The 17,072-nt window shown below is 36.3% G+C and overlaps 1 protein-coding gene across 4 annotated transcripts in view; it reads right to left on the bottom strand.

The window, feature by feature from the left end:
• The window catches only part of INPP4B (inositol polyphosphate-4-phosphatase type II B), a 563,252-nt gene that overhangs the window by 349,885 nt on the left and 196,295 nt on the right, over positions 1–17,072 (bottom strand). The window lies entirely within an intron of this gene.

Genomic DNA, 17,072 nt, shown 5'->3' with positions numbered 1-17,072 from the left:
GTCATGATCTCAAGGTTCTGGGATCAAGCCTAGCTGTGGGCTCCTTGCTCAGTGGGGAGTCTACTTCTCCCTCCTTCAGCTCCCCTTTGCTCTCTCAAATAAATAAATAAAAATCTTTAAAAAAAACAAAAACAAAACACAAGAAATCAATGCACACATACACACACAGGAAAAAAAAAAGCCATCCTCATGCAAAAATATTTTAGACATACTGAAAAAATGCTTTATTTTGGGTTCCTATATTACAACAATAAAATGCTAATATCAAACAAATTTTAAGGTTGTTCTCATTTAAGATAATACAAGAAGCATGCAAAGAAGATGGGGGCTGGGGGTCAGAAACAAAATGTATTGTATACTTACTCTGTATCAGATAGCATTGGGCTTAAACTTTGGTTGTGTTAGCACATGTCCAAAACAATAATGTGTCTGCTGCTACCTCATTGTTCCACTAAATTCCATCTCTTTCTCTTTTTTTTTTTTTTCACTAGTCAGTCAGATTTGTGGATCATAACACGTGGCTCAAAGATGAAGACTATATTTATTAATTTGCTTTTTACCAATAGCAGAGTATTCAGCAGTATCTAATAATTTTTCCCAATAATGTCATTCTGTTCTGTCTGCTCCTCTGCATATTCAATGGTGATTTAGCTTTGTAACAAGAATTTTAAGACTCTCAATACTCTGATAATAGAACCCAAATAAAACATGAGGAAAGGATGGGACTAATGCCTTAGGGAGGAAGCAGATGACAGAGTTATTGAGGAACACAGGGAATAATTTGCAAGAGGGAATTCAAAAGATTTTGTTAGAGAAACATTGCTTTGGAATTCTTGCTACACTGAGATTTGAGCACTACTGCTCCTCAATTTCATTATAACTGGTTGAGTTATAAATTAAGCTGATTTCCTTCATGTAAAAAGCTAGATTCACATTGTAAGGGAAAAAAGTCCTGATATATTTTTTTTTCCTTTTCCCCATAACAGAATAATATACAAATATGTCACCATATCTTACACATATCTCTGTGTGTGTTAAATAAAAACATGTTGGCCTTTTAGATGAAAAAAAAATGGCTGAGAAGATGAAATTCACTTCCTTAGTGTGGAACATTACACAAATGAAAATAAACTACCCACTCAGTACCGGTTCTGAATTTAAGTATCACTGAGGAATCTAGAGAGAGAGAAAAAAAGAACCTCTTCCTGGAACAATGGTGCTCTCGGGAAATGCTCTTTGATTGTCTGTGCTCTGGAGCACTGAAGAAGCCAGCTGTACAGAAGACAGCATATTTGCATATAAAAAGAACAAATTTTGTTCAAATCACTGTTGTCAGTACCAGAAGACTCCCATTCTCCAGCTTGTCGCCAGCTCCCTCAGCTTCTCTTATGTCAATCCTCAGAAAATACTATTTTGTCTTGTTTTTGTGACTATTACCTTGGTGACTGAGACTCCATCCTCAGACAGTTGAATTAAAAACAAGTCCATGCCCATGTCCCTTCAAGTTTTGATATCCAGCCTTATGTGCCGAAGGTCCCACACTGGTCTGGCCTCATGGCCTCACAATGGATATAGACTTAGCTCTTTGTGCGCAAGCTCCAGACTCACGTTCCACTGCAGAAACAAGTGCTTGCCGATTTCTGTTGCTCTTTTCAGCAGGAACATATGTGCAGTGTAAGAAAGGAGGAAAACGTTATTTCAAGAATGGAAGCAGGTCCCTCCGAATACTAAAAGAAATATTGTGAGTCAGTTAATGGAAATCTCTAGTGTTAAAACTAGGATGGTGGAAGTAAGAGGAAACAACACAGAGAACAACCTTAAGCCTTCTACCTGCCCAGAGGCCAAGAGGGCAGCATTTTCCCAGGACTACCAGTTTGACATGGGAACCAACAGGATTCCTATCAGGGCAGGAGGGGGGTCCATCAGTGGGTCCAGAAGGGCATGTGGGTTAGTGAGGAGTAGCTTCCTGCTTCTCTGTTTTACCTCCAAACCAAGAGATGAGGCCACTGGGCTGTTGGAGACACTTATAGGAGGGGTGGCAGGAAAGTCAGAGCCTGAATCACCAAAGATGGATGGCAAAGAGAAGTGCACTCAGAGTTGTTGAACTCTAAGGGCACAGAATGATTGATGTCTAGGAGTTATTTGGAAGGCTGAGGACAAATAAAGGAAATAGGGGTCTGGAATGTTGCCTTCAGGGGCTGATGGTCTCCTAAAAGAATCCATTTGTTTGGGCAGGAAGTAGCAAGCAATCTGGAAAGCAGTTGTTCGATCTGGACATCTTTACACACAACACATTGACTCATGGTCTGGCTTTCACCAAACCCTAAATTGAGGCAATTTTTAGACATGCCTTCCCAAACCAAAATATTTTAGAAGAGTAGCATTGTATCTATTACACTTAAGGGCTTACATTTTAGGAGGTGTTGCTTAAATTAAGGTAATTAAAAATTTTTTCAGGAATTTTTTTTTATAAATGTGCTGCACTTAATATCTATATGTGGAATTCATAGTTTTTTGCTGTCCCTTGAACTGCTGTCCCTCTAATGCCAAATATTTTACAAGTAGTTTCAAAGCATTACATCAAAGCTTTACATAAATAGAAAATAAGAGGGGAGAAGGAAGAATGGGAGGAATAAATGGTCCTGAGGGTATAGTTAGACTCTTGTTTTACTTGTCTCCAACCATAACATCATTTTGGGCAAGGGAGTATTAAAGAGCTGGAAGAATATAACACCCCATCTTTCTTGAATCTCTTGAGTCAAACATATGTGTGATTTTCCTGTGGACAAGAGAAAAATCAGGCTTTGAGGGTGTCAGTTCTCCCATCATAAGATGGTTGACTCACAGGAAGTAAAACAAGGTTTTGGTTCAGATAAGCTAAAGCTAGAAATGACTAGTGATCCAGGAGACACAGAAGATGAGAAAGAAGACAAGTGAGTAAGTAGGTGAGAAAGCAAATGTGGAAAAGACTAAGGGCAGGAAGGATCTAATTATTCAGAACAAGTTGAACACTATGTGGAAAAAAGTGTAGCTTAGAAAATTCAAAAAGTAGGAGATAGTGGTTCTAGGAGAATCAGAGTTTGAAGGAAACAAAGAAGATACTTCTTAGAAAAATTGTGGCCTTCAAGGCGAGCAGTTCAAACCTAAGGCACAGCAGAGCTCCTGCTAGCTGACTGAAGAGGGCTTCAGAGCCTTAGCTATACAGGACGCTTCAGAACAAAGGAGAAGTAGTTTACACTACTCAAATTAAAGAACCACCTTCTCCACTCTCCCAGGATATGTGATACACTAGGTAAGGTAAGAATATGAGATACCCTTTGTTTGAAGGTCTCCTTGATAGTTCTTACTTGTTTTATATAGTAAGGTTCCCAGTCATAGATCCCAGTCCCAACTGGGTGACTGGATTTGTGATGGAGTCTCAATATTCTCATCTGGAAATGGGGATGGTAATTACAGTTCTCCTCACGGAGAATTTGTGAAGATCTGATTCAACACGTGAAAAAAAAAAAAAAAAAAGGACTGAATTTCTAACAACGTACTAACATTTCTCACTTTCACATATATTTGCTCAAACACCCTGTGAAATAAGAATTAAAATCCGCAACTTACACATAAAGAATCAGAGTTTTAGACAGGGTAAGGGATTAATCCAAGACAATAATTAGAATAATACCTCTCAGTGATCACTTATACATCTAGCACCATTTTTAGTGCTTTAAGTACACTATCTCAGATTAATCCACAAACCCTGCCCCCAGTAAAAATGAATTTTTTAGAGTCACACAGGCAGGCAGCCAGTAGTAGTAGAATCAGGATTCAGATGCTCTCAGGATGACCGCGCAGCCCATGGTCTCAAATGCTGCCCTTGTATTGTCTTCTCTCAGGGTTATGTAGTATAGGCTTAAAAGTAAGCTCAAATCTCTGAAACCAGAGAATTTCTACTATTTTAGTTGTCTGTTATGCTTCTTGTTACTTGTTTTTGCATGCTTTTAAGAACATCTCTATAAAAAGATTACTTGCTTCGTGATGCTGTCATAACCCCAGAATCTTGAAGTGACTCTGTGAAGAATTTTAGGCATAAAATTCTACACAGGTAAGCAATTGCCAGCTACACAATCTAGTTACAGAATGCCCTTGTTCGGCTCGACCTATGACTGATTCTTTCTGTCAGTTCTTTCTAGAAGTTTTCCAAGGGCAGTAAGGCTCTATCCCTCCTAATAACTTGTTAATAACAAAATACCAATGATTAAATAGTTGCATTTATTAGAACTTTTTAAATGAGTTACTTTTTACAAATAATTGTGTTAGCAATAATTACAAAAACATTTCAAGGGCATATCTAAATATATACACTTATTTTATGAAGAAATGTGAGAGGAAAAAAGCAATGGCGTTCATGCGTGCATTCAGTTCATGGATATTTATTGAATGTCTAAATGTACCCAGCATGATTCTAGGTGACAGTTTCACAGCAGTGAACAAGAAAAGAAGTTCCCTATTTAATGGAGCTTATATTCTAGTGGGACATGAAATTTAAAATAATAATTTAGTGAGAATTTTAAACAGGGTGTTTAAAATTGAGTGTTGGGAGGGAGGGTGGATCAGGAAAAGCTTCTCTCATGAGGTGATGTTTGAGCCGTGACCTAAAACTTACCAAGGAGCCAGCTCAGGGAGGATAACAACTGCGAAAACCCAAATGTTTGGCTTGTTTGAGAAGCAAAAAGAAGACCAAGGTCGATGAAGAATGAGCTAGAAGGTTAGCATAAGTATGGTGAGAATGGCCTGCTTCTCAAGATCTTTACAGAATGTGATAGGGTATTTCAATTTTATTCTAAACGAAATGGAAGCCATTGGAGGATTTTATCTAGGCATGTGAAGAAATCACACTGGTAGTTTGAAAAGATGACCGTGGCTCTTCTGTCGGGTGGGGACAATGCAAGGCAAGAGCAGATGAAAGCTTCCCATAAGGACTCCCCTAACTGGCTCCCGTGAGAACTGATACCTGCTCAGAACTGAACAACAGCAGTGGCAAAGAAAGGAGTTAGTCAAATTCAGAAAATATTTTCAACATAGAAATTATAGGACTTGGTGATAGATTTAATGTGAGATTAGGGGGAAAGAAGATTCAAGAAAGGGTTATAGATTGGGGATTGGCATAACTAAATGGATAGTGATGCTCTTTATGCAGATGGGCATCATGGCAGAACAACATTTTGGGAGGGACAGGAATTAGAATCAAGAAATCAGCTTTTAGATGAACAAGCGGAGATAGCTACCAGCTGGTTGAAAATGGGAGTTAGGAGCTCCATGGAAAAGTGAAGGTAAGAGTTACAAACTTTGTAAACAAATTAAATGTTGCTTAAAGCCACTGACTGTGAAATTGCTTAGAGTGAGAGGGTATTTTTTGTGTGGGATTAAAACTGATATTCTGAATGTGGACAGGTTTTGACCTGGGAATACCTTTTTCCTTAAATGGACTTCTGAGACCTTACCACTATAGATAACAGCCAAGAACAATCTTTTGTCCTTGGTAAAGAAGGCGTAATAAAAGAGTAAGTGGTAGAACATTTGAAAAGCTTGAACACTTGAAAACATAATGCAGCTTTCTCATGCCCGGTATAAGACCACAGGCAGGTCACTTAACTCTGAGAATCAGATTCTTCCATTGTGAAATGGGCATAGTACCACCTTTGCCAATTGCAAAAGGTCAAAGCTCAAGTAAGAATCATTTGGGAAATGACTGTTTTGTACATTAGAAATATGAAGGGACTTTTCTTTAATCCTGCGTTCCACTCTACTAGGTCTCTTCTCTTCCCCATGGCACGGTTCCCAGGTGGCCGAGGATACATTTGGATACCATCTGCTCCACAAGAAGACTGACTGATAAATTTCAGTCACACAGACAGCAGCATCAGGGGATCTTGCTGCCTTACAACCTCTCTGGATTTCAACTTTATGCAAAGCAAAACCACCTAATGAACAAAGCCCCTAGGTAGTCCTGATTCCCCAATTACCCATAAGTAGCAACAGATGCTGCAAAGGTAGACCTGTTCCAGTGACCAGAGGATCTCAGTAATTAGACAATGGAGGGACGAAATTAATTAGGTAAATCACACAAAAAGAGTAATAAACTAGATCGGGCATGTTGATCATGGATAAAAGACACAAATAAAGGTAGAAAGGGAGCATTTTAAAGAGCCCCTCTAATTTAACAAATAATTCGCCAAACCTATGTGAAGAATCAGTTTTGGCTTGTGAGGTTAGACCCGGTCAAAGACCTCCTTTAATTGAAAACACCTATGTTATATTACTCAGAAAGAAATGTGACAAGAATCAATATACTTTTATCACAACATAATTTTAATTAAGTGATACGGTCGCGGCAAACAGGAAGTGGGAAGAGAAGTTTGATTTCTCATATACTTCTCCTTTATTAACGATGTCACAGATCTCGACTTCCTGAAGAGCGCCAATCTAGAATCTAGACCAGTGTCAACAAGAACAGGCTGTGCTCCGACCGCAGCACACATTCAATCCTGAGACTCTAGAAACCACTACCCACACAACAGACCTATTAGGAAGCTCTAATTGGTTCATTTTCTCTTCTTCCAGTTAAATCTCTAATTATTTCAGCAGTACAAAAACATAATGCAGGTCATAGATAGCCTTTAATGTCTTCTCTTTCCCATTTCTGCACTTTTAATATTCAACCACAAAGAACATGGCCTTTGGAGTTAAAATCTATATTCCTCCACCTCCTAGCCTTATACACTTGGGCAAGCGACTGAATTTATCTGTGAAACATGAATAGTGAGAAGCATCTAAAGGGTCAGTTGTAGAAATAGAGATAAAAAATGGCCTAATAACTGGCACTTAGAAGAAGTTCAATAAATGACAGCAATTATTATTCCCCAAAATATAGTGTTAAGACTTCTTGCTCAAGGAAGTCCTCATTGAATACTCACCCAAGGTTATATTCCAAACAATAAAGCTTAACCAGTCATTAAGTATATGTCAAATACTAGTTTAAGTGCGTTATGTACATTAACTTATTTAATTCTAACAAAATCTTATAAGGTAGATACCGATACCCTTCCCATTTTATAGATAAGAAAACAAAGATTCAGAGACACTGTGTAATTTTTCTAAGGTCAAGTAGCCAGGTGGTAACAAAGACAGGATTCAAATGCTTGCAGTTGGCTTCACACTCCCATCTCTTAACTGGTGAATATATTGCCTCCCCACTCAGACTGTAGACTGAACTCTGAGCCTGAAATGCAAATCCACTTCTATTTGTTGTCTATTATTTTTGTTGTGCTGTTGGTATATGGTTGTTCTGAAAATGTCTCCTCAAATATACTGCAAGTTAACCGGTGTTGTCAAAATTGAGGTAGCTTAAAGAAAGGGAAGACTCTTCTGTTTGCAAACTCTGAACAGGGAGGCAGTTGTCAGGGGCACAGCATGGCCACAGAGTTTACTGAGTCCAGCTCAGCATGGCTAAGCCTTTTTTGAATTTCATCTAGCACAACCCCAAAGTCAGTAAGACTCAATTGTTCCTGATACCCAAATACAATTTGCTAGCAATAGACAATGTTTAAAGGGTTCTGTTCATTTAGAATTTTAAATCCAGTTTCTAATAAATGTGCAATGATTGTAAAATATTGCAACAGAATCCTAGAGTCTTAATTTATTTTTGTTGTGGGATTATAAGTAATAAAGAGGGATACATAAGTGAGCATTAAATGCATCATCTTGGAAAATGAGCTCTAGGTTTTTGTTTCATGAAATTTGCTATTCCCTTTGCCTGAATTGTCTCTTGTTTTCCTTCTGTACCAACTGAAATCCTGCTTATCCTTCCAGATCTGGTTCAAATGCCACTTCTGAGATGTTGTTCTGAGGCCGCAGTTGTATTTAATTACTGTTTACTCAGTATTTCTATAGTTGTCAGTGTATACCTTTTGCCCTTATCATAATCTGCCTAGCATTGTAATTGTCTGTCTCCACCACCTCCTAGAAAGTCTTGGGAAGCAGGAATCATTAAGAAAGGGATAGAGCCTGGTGGTTAAAAGCAGGAGCTTCAGAATCAGAACACAACTTAGATCCTTCCTTTCTTCCTTCCTTCTTTCTTCCTTCCTTCCCTCCTTCCTTCCTTTTAGAGAGAGAGAGAGAAAGGATGTGAATGGGGGGAGGTGGGGCAGAGGGAGAGAGAGAATCTCCAGCAGCCTCCATGCCCAGCTCGGAGACTGACTCAGGGCTCAGTCTCCTCACCCAGAGATCATGACCTGAGTAGAAATCAATAGTTGGACACTTAACTGACTGAGTCACCCAGGTACCCCCTCAACTTGGATCCTGACTTTGTCACTCAACTTTCATAAGATCTTTGAAAGTTGACCATTGGGAATTTTAGATTTTTTAGCTCGCAGATGAACATAATATAGGAAAGAATGCTCTGTATTCAGATTCCTGGGTTCAAATCTTGGGCTCATTACTTGACCAGTTCATGCCTGTTTCCTTTCCTATAAAATAAAAGTAACTGATAGTAAAACAATTATCTCATAATTAAATTGTGAAATTTAAAGTAATCAATTTATTAAATTACTGAGGACAATGTATGGTAAATAAACACTTGATAAATGTTAGTTATGTTTAGTGTTATCACCTTGTGGAGTTGTGGTGAGGAAAATAGGGCATTCTGTTTGTAAAGAGGTAACCACCATTTCATAATATCGTAAGTATCATAGATTCTCAGAAAATGGTAGCTACTCCTGTGCTATTACTGTGATCCCAGCACTTTGTACAATGCCTCGTATTTAGAAGGTTCCCTGAAAATTATTGTTCAGTGGAAAACTGTGTTTTGTAAGGGAAATATCATACTGCAAGAATCAAGAGAATGGCAAACTATGTATGATGAAGCAACAAAGTAGGACAAGCACAGACATGATCTAATTCTTACTAGATACTTCTATTATGGCTGGAAGATTATCTTACAGCTTTTAAGAATGAATATCTTATCAGTAAAAATTAAATACAAAAATATACTTCTGTGCTTGATATTCCCTTTAGCTGGAGCAGCATACTGTGTATAGGGTGAAAATACTAAGGAAGATAGACTAAAATCTTCCATTTTCCCATTAGAGCTTTAAAAAAAGTCAGAGCTTTATAATCATTTATAGAACACAGACCAACAGGAAAGTACAAGTGTGAACATAGGAGAGAATTGGTAAGTTTGGCCTTCTAGGATTTTTTTTTCTTTTAGAGAAACATATAAAACAATTCCTGATTTATAACAATTCATAAAGTATGAATGGACCTGACATGCAGGTTAATGAAGGCCCTAGCAAGCTATAAAAGCTGTGTCTATAAAGAGATGAGACTGTTTTCGTGCAGCTTGTCAATCTGAGCATATTTTAATATGCTTTTCAAATTCTGAATGCAGAAAACTGATTGCATAATTTACATGACTTTCTGGGTTTTTTTGTTGTTGCTGTTTTTTTTTGTTTGTTTGTTTTTTCCTCTCTAACCAGGCTATGAGAAATATAATGGCTCTATATACAAAATCCAAAGTCAGTGCACATAACCTTATATACGATCCAACAGTATAACAAAGTATTTAAAATCAACACCCTCTTGGGCAAAGCTTAATAACCTTCCTTTCTGAAATTCACTCTAATATTTGAATTTATCTACCTAGGGACATCTTGTCATTGTGTCATAATGTAATGTTGTAATAAAATTGAATTTTAATTACTGAATTCTAGGATGGTACACACCATGTACCTAATATAGCTGTACAGTGGGTTGCATATCCATGAGACTGCTTTTTTTAATCTCCATTTCCATAGAAAAATAGTTTTCACAAGTGGTAAATTTCAATTTGCCGGTTTAGTCACATTATGTATGGCAGAAATGGCATGGCTTACAGAGTGAATGTGAAGTTAATTTTTTATAAAATGCTTGGAATCACCAATTTTTCTATATATACCACTATTCTAAAAGACCAAGAAGTAGATGAATCAAAAATCAAGTCTGAGAACACGTTTTCCATTTTCTCTTCAAGGAAGACAAGATGGCTGGCCTTTCTATATAAAGCTTGGTATAATATTAAATAAGTACTTAGTGCATGCCTTTTGCATGTCTGTGTGTTCTGGATTTGAAGTCTTTATCTTGTTCCAAGCACCAAGAGTCTGTTTATGCTGCTCTCCTAGTCTGGAATGTAATTCCTCCTTTCCTCTTTCTATTCTTAATCCTATTTTCATACTTGAATTGATTTCAGTTAGTCTTCCTTAGAAAGACTTTTGTGACTACTTCCTATACTGGTTTGATTCTTTACAAAATCTCTTTTATTATTAGGGACCCTAAAAATCACTCAGCTCTTAAAGGTCTCTTAATGATTTCAGGAGTATTAGTTTGACCTAATTACACAATGAGCTAATTGAAGATAAAAAGCAGAATTTTACTCCCTTAGCTATGCCCTTTTTGTTGTTCAGCTTACTCAGGTTACTCATTTTTATGTTTTCATTTTTTTAAAGCTTTTATTTATCTATTGTTTATTTATTTATTTGAGAAAGAGAGCATAAGCAGGGGGCAGGGGCAGAGGGAGAGGGAGAAGCAGACTCCCCGCTGAGCAGGGAGCCTGATGCAGGACTCAATTCCAGGACCCTAGGATCATGACATGGTCCCGAGGCAGATGCTTAAACAACTGAGCCGCCCAAGCACCCAGGTTATTCATTTTTCAAAATGACAACACTTGATTATGACATTTAAATGGGCACATTGCAGAGATTTTGGAAGATGTGAGAAAGTAGAACAAAGGAATTAAGAATTCTACTTACTTGTCATAACCACAGTTAAAGATACTCATACCTATTCTTCCAATCTTATTCTTTTGTGCGTACAAAGAGAGTTAAATAAGCGTCATGTTGTACATGTAGTTTGTTATTCTGCCTTGACAATTTTTATATTCTCTTGTTTGATAAAATATCCTTCTGACAGATCATTCTTATGACTGTATAGTATTCCGTCTTAAGACTATATGTTTCACTATAAAAATTAAACAACATATGTTAATTGATTCGAGTTGAGAATAAAATACAGTGGCCTGTACTTTCTTTCTTTCTTTTTTTTTTCCTGTACTTTCTTTCACCCATTCTGAATTTGAGGTGTTAGCAGAAAAGTCTAGAAATGGAATGATAAAATGGAAATAAAGAGAGTTAACTATGTCTGAAAATGTATGATGATATATGACCATATTGCCAAGATAACAGTTTTATTTTTACATTGTCTATTATTGATTTTTATCTATGACAGCTTTCACTATATTACTATGAAAATTATAGCCATTGCTATAATTTATATATTATAAATATAGAAATATATATATAAATAGTCATTGCTATAATAAATTCTCAATTTTAGAGAAAACTGAAAAATGAAGTGAGTCTCTGTTAAATAATTTGAGCCTCAGATTAGTCTGATTTTACATACTAATAAAACCTTTAGGGGAGGTGTTGATCCATTTTCTTTCAAGAGGAAAAAGTCTCTGGAAAAAATTTATACCATAACTTAAATGTAGATTCTTAAAAGAAAATATTTTTACAAAAGGTAAAGGATTTAACAAGTTTTTGGCTTTGAACTTTCTCTCTCTCTCTCTCTCTATCTCTTGCTCACTAGAATCTTGGTAGCACCCAACAGCCAGGGCAGATCCTGTTACCCTGCAGTTAGGGAGGGAGGGAGAGAGGGAGACTAGAAGAGGCCATGGGGCCAGGATCTCAGCAGATCAGTATTTCTTCTATCCCAGAATTATCCTATTCTGACTTTGGCATTCCAGTCATCCGACAAGTAGTTCTTCACTATTCTGCCATTTCCTCTGAAGACTTTTTTTTTTTTTTTTTTTTGCTATAAGACCAGATCAACTCCTAACTTGGTTTCATTCATGATCAAACCAGCAACCCAATTTATTACCCTTGAGCTCCAGTATTCCCATTCTTACAACCCCATTACCTGCTGCATAAATATTTACTATAGTCAGGCCCTCCCACTGAGAAAGTCACTTGGGTCTTATGTTCGGTATGGACACTTTCCAAATAATTTTCCACATTCTAAGTTCCTTCAGATACACAGAGGCCTTCTTTGGCTTCTATATCTAAAATAGTCCCACAAGTCAGGAAATGATAGATGTTGGCGAGGATGCAGAGAAAGGGGAACCCTTCTATGCTGTTGGCAAGCTGGTGTAGCCACTCTGGAAAAGAGTATGGAGGTTCCTCAAAAAGTTGAAAATAGAGTTACCCTACCACCCAGCAATCGCACTACTGGGTATTTACCCTAAAGATACAAATGTAGGGATCCGAAAGGACACGTGCACCTGAATGTTTATAGCAGCAATGTCCACAATAGCCAAACTATGGAAAGAGCCTAGATGTCCATCAACAGATGAATGGATAAAGAAGAGGTGGTATATATAAATACAATAGAATACTATGCAGCCATCAAAGAAAACCCCGAAATCTTGCCATTTGCAATGACAGGTATGGAACTAAAGGGCATTATTCTGAGCGAAATAAGTCAATCAGAGAAAGGCAATTATCATATGATCTCTCCGATATGAGGAATTTGAGAGGCAGGGTGGGGAATCATGGGGGTAGGGAGGGAAAAAATGGAACAAGATGGGATCAGGAGGGAGACAAACCATAAGAGACTCTTAACCTCACAAAACAAACTGAGGGTTGCCAGGGGGAGGGGGTAGGGAGAGGGTGATTGGGTTATGGACATTGGGGAGGGTATGTGCTATAGTGAGTGCTGTGAATTATGTAAGCCTGATGATTCACAGACCTGTACCCCTGGTGAAAATAATACATTATATGTTAATATAAAAAATAATAAAATAAAATAAAATAGTCCCTCTATCTCCCAAGTCAATTATATCTCCCCCAAACATGTTCTATAGAGTTGTTCTGTTTATTATCTACATAGAACTTAACACTGCCTGAAATTATTTACTTACAAGTTTTCTATGCTCCCAATGAAATGTGTATGTGAATGATTTGTATTGTTAGAGATTTCACTCCAGCATCCATGCCTTACATTCCTATCATAATTGACACTGAGGCTGCTGATGTCTAAAATGTGTCTTTCAATGCACCCTATATCTAGTCATTGGTTTCCATTAGGTATCAGTCGTCAAGGTATAAATTATTTTAAAAATATAACTTCACAGTGTCAAATAAAGAACACAAAGAATACATACAACACACACACACACACACACACACACGCCATCTCTCTGTTTTAACATACATTAGAGGCTATTTGTTTTGGATTTATAATATGTAGTATCCACATAAAAATATGAAAACATACTCATAAGTATTCTATTGACTTTGGAGCCAGTAAATGAAGATGTATAAAAGCATAATGATGTATAAAAGCATCATTTATAAGCATAAATGAGAGGATAAACTTAAGAAATAGCTAATAGTTCTTTTATATCTTTGTCAAGATTTGTCTTCTCTATGTATTTTCCACAATAGTTTCAAAAGAAATGTACCCAGATTTTAAGAAGTGATTTCTCTTCTTCCTTCCTTCCTGTCTGTCTGTCTGTCTTTCTTTCTTTCTTTGTCTCTCTCTTTCTTTCTTTCTTGGAGAGAGAGAGAGAGCATATGCAAGCAGGGGGAGGGAGAGGAAAGAGCAGAGAAAGAGACATGCAGACTAGCCTGCTGAGCAGAGAGCCTGAGGTAGGGCTCCATCCCAGGACCCTGAGTTCTTGACCTGAGGGGAAATGAAGAGTTGGGTGCTTAATCCAGTGAGCCGCCAGGCACCCCACCATGATCCCTCTTTTCAAATGTTTACTTTGTTAAAATAAAAAACGATTTTATTAAACTGTAAGAAAATATGTATTCTCTTGAGTTTTTAATTATTTCCCTCTTTGTAGACATAAAGGTATCAACACATTTAAATGAAAGAATGAGAAAAATGTGGAAGTAAGGTTGCAGATGTAAGGGTGAGTTACATAATTTAAATTCAGTAAACCACTAGAAATGTAATGGCAATGGACCTGAAATACTCACTTTTTCAGTAAACGCTGAACTTGTGTTCTCAAGACATTTTTAACCAATTAGCTTGCTCAATTGACTGAGCATCTCCTACCTCATTTACTTGAATAAAGATGTAGCAGAGGAACTTCAGCAAGATACAGTGATTTTATAATGGCATACAGACGAAGCAGAAACAAATCCTCAATGGAAAATAACATAGAAAGCAATATGACACCTAGGAAAATTAGTGTAGCTGTTTTCCCAATTTAAAAGCAAAACCACTGAAATTCTCAATTTATTTAAATATTTTGGCAAGAATCAAGAATCAAATATCAATAATTTAGTTGAAAGATTAAGTGGAACAAAAGCCTCCAACTTTAATTCTCTAATTTTTTTGTATTAAGATGTCTTTTTTTTTTAATTAAATGCATATGCATTTTTAAATAATGACAAAAATATTTAAGAAACTATTATTCTCTCATTATTATGAAGTTAACTAGTTAGCAGGCGAAGTTGTAAAGAATATGTGGGATTAAAAAACTCAAAGAAAAAAGTACCAAAAAAATACAGTAAAACGTACATGAGTTCAATTTTAATGTCCTTGAAAGAGTAGTTTTTAAAAGTCTTTTTATTTTTTTAATTTAAGAAATACTACAATTGAGGATTTTAAAATGCTAGAAGCATAAAAAACAGTTTGGCGAATTTATCATCCAGGATCAACAACACAATTTCCTGAAGACTCTAAGTAATTTGTTTACTTGTAAGGCATTTTTTTCCCCACATGATAAGATAAAATTATCTTTGTTAAGAATTCTAGTGGCTCTTTTGAATAAATATGATAAAAGAAAATTGAAGTTTTTTATGAGAGGAATATTATTATTATTATTTTTTTTTTACATTTTATTTATTTATTTATTTGACAGCGAGAGAGAGAGAGATCACAAGTAGGCAGGGAGAGAGAGAGAGAGGGAAGCAGGCTCCCCGCCCAGCAGAGAGCCCGATGTGGGACTCGATCCCAGGACCCTGAGATCATGACCTGAGCCGAAGGCAGCGGCTTAACCCACCGAGCCACCCAGGCGCCCTATGAGAGGAATATTATTAAGAACAAATTCTCACAGCTGCTCCTCTCTTAAGTCTTTGATTTAAAGCCAGAAATATAAGTGACGACAGCATTGTCATTGAATTTGACTGGGCTTTCAAAACAAAACAAAAAAATAGAGGTAGGTCTTTGAACAAGACAGATAACTTCATTTGAAAAAGAATATGCATTTGGCCTAGGCTCCCTGTCTCTTGAAAGCTGGTGTCCATGTTTTACTAACAGTCTCTCCCCAATTGTCTTTGCCACCTTCAGGTTTCACCTTGTTCTCCAGGGTGTAAATAAAAAGATATTATCTGTGTTTCGAAATACACTAAGTTACTCTAACAAATATTTACTCTTTGAAATCCTAGTAGAAAAGTAAAAAAAGAATTTCCTCCCTTAAAAATGAAAGGTAAATAGATGAAGTCTCAAGTAGCAAGTTACAGTGAGTCAAGAGGTACCGAGGCTTCTTTTGCTACTCAGCTCCCTTTCTGAAACAAGTTCTTTCTAAATCTGACACCATCTGAGAACTCTCTAGAGAAAAAAAAAAAAAAAAAAAAAAAAAAAATATATATATATATATATATATATATATATATAACTTTTTGGTGTTACCACAGACATTTCTTGAGTTTTCACATTTGTTTCTTAATATCTGGGAAAATAAAAAAAATCCAGACTCCTTAACTTACAGCATATTTAGCTACATTTGTAACAAAAATAATTTTTTTTTTAATGAATTGTGCCAAAATCTAGAATGCTGACAACACTAAGTGTCGGTGAGGATGTGGAGTAACAGAAACACTCATGCATTGCTGGTGGGAATGCACAATGGTACAGGCACTTTGTAAGACAATTTGGAAATTTCTTACAAAACTAAACATATTCTTATCACATAACAATGTGTTCCCTGGTGTTTACCCAAAGATGTTGAAAACTATGTCTACACAAAAACTTGCACACAGCTTTATTCATAATTACCAAAATTTGGAAGTAACCAAGATATCCCTTATTAGGGATCCCTTAGCGAGTAGACAAATAAACTATGCTACATCCAACCAATGGAATATTCTAATGAACTATCAAGCCATGAAAAGACATAGAGGAAACTTAAATACACATTACTAAGTGAAAGAAGCCAATCTGAAAGGGTCACATACTGTATGATTCCAAGTATATGACATTCTGGAAAAGATAAAACTAGACAGACAGTTAAAAAAATATCAGTAGTTGCCAAGAGTTAGGGTAGAGAGGGATGGACAGTCTGAGCACACAGGATTTTTAGGACAATGAAGATACTCTGTATGATATTTTAGTAGTAGATATATGCCATTATACATTATCCACATCTATAGGATATATAACAACAAGAATGAACCCAAATGTAAATGATGGTCTTAGAATAATAATGATGTGTCAATATAAGTTCTTTAACTGTAACAAATGTACAACTCTGATAGGGGAAGCGATGCATTTATGGGGCTAGAGGGCATATGGAAAATCTCTGTACTTTGTGTTCAATTGTGCTGTGAACCTATTATATTTAGTTACTATCTCAAAAAGTTATACTTCAAAATTTACTATTTTGAGCAAAGGGTATAAATTTGAAACCTATTTCATCATATAATGAAATATATATTCGGAATAATTGAGACTTCAAAACACTAAAAACTACTATAGATAGTAAATGTATGTATTTCAATTTTCCCATAACTTCATAAAACATGTATATTAATATTTAAAGATTTAGATATCTGGTCTCTGTATAGGAAATTGAATACCTGTATTATTACTCTATAAAACCTCATTGTTTTCAAAACATTTTAGAATCATAAAAAGAAAAAAACCCTCTCTAAATGGTTCATATGAACCACATTTTTACTCTCTTCAAATACCATTTTGCAGCTAATTCCCAAATGACATTTTGCAGTCATGCAAATTCAGACACAAAGCAGGTCCCACTA

Source organism: Meles meles, chromosome 2 (genome assembly GCF_922984935.1).
Source record: "Meles meles chromosome 2, mMelMel3.1 paternal haplotype, whole genome shotgun sequence".
Lineage (NCBI taxonomy): Eukaryota > Metazoa > Chordata > Mammalia > Carnivora > Mustelidae > Meles > Meles meles.
Note: the sequence above shows the minus strand (reverse complement) of the source record. Positions and strands in the feature narration are given on the sequence as shown.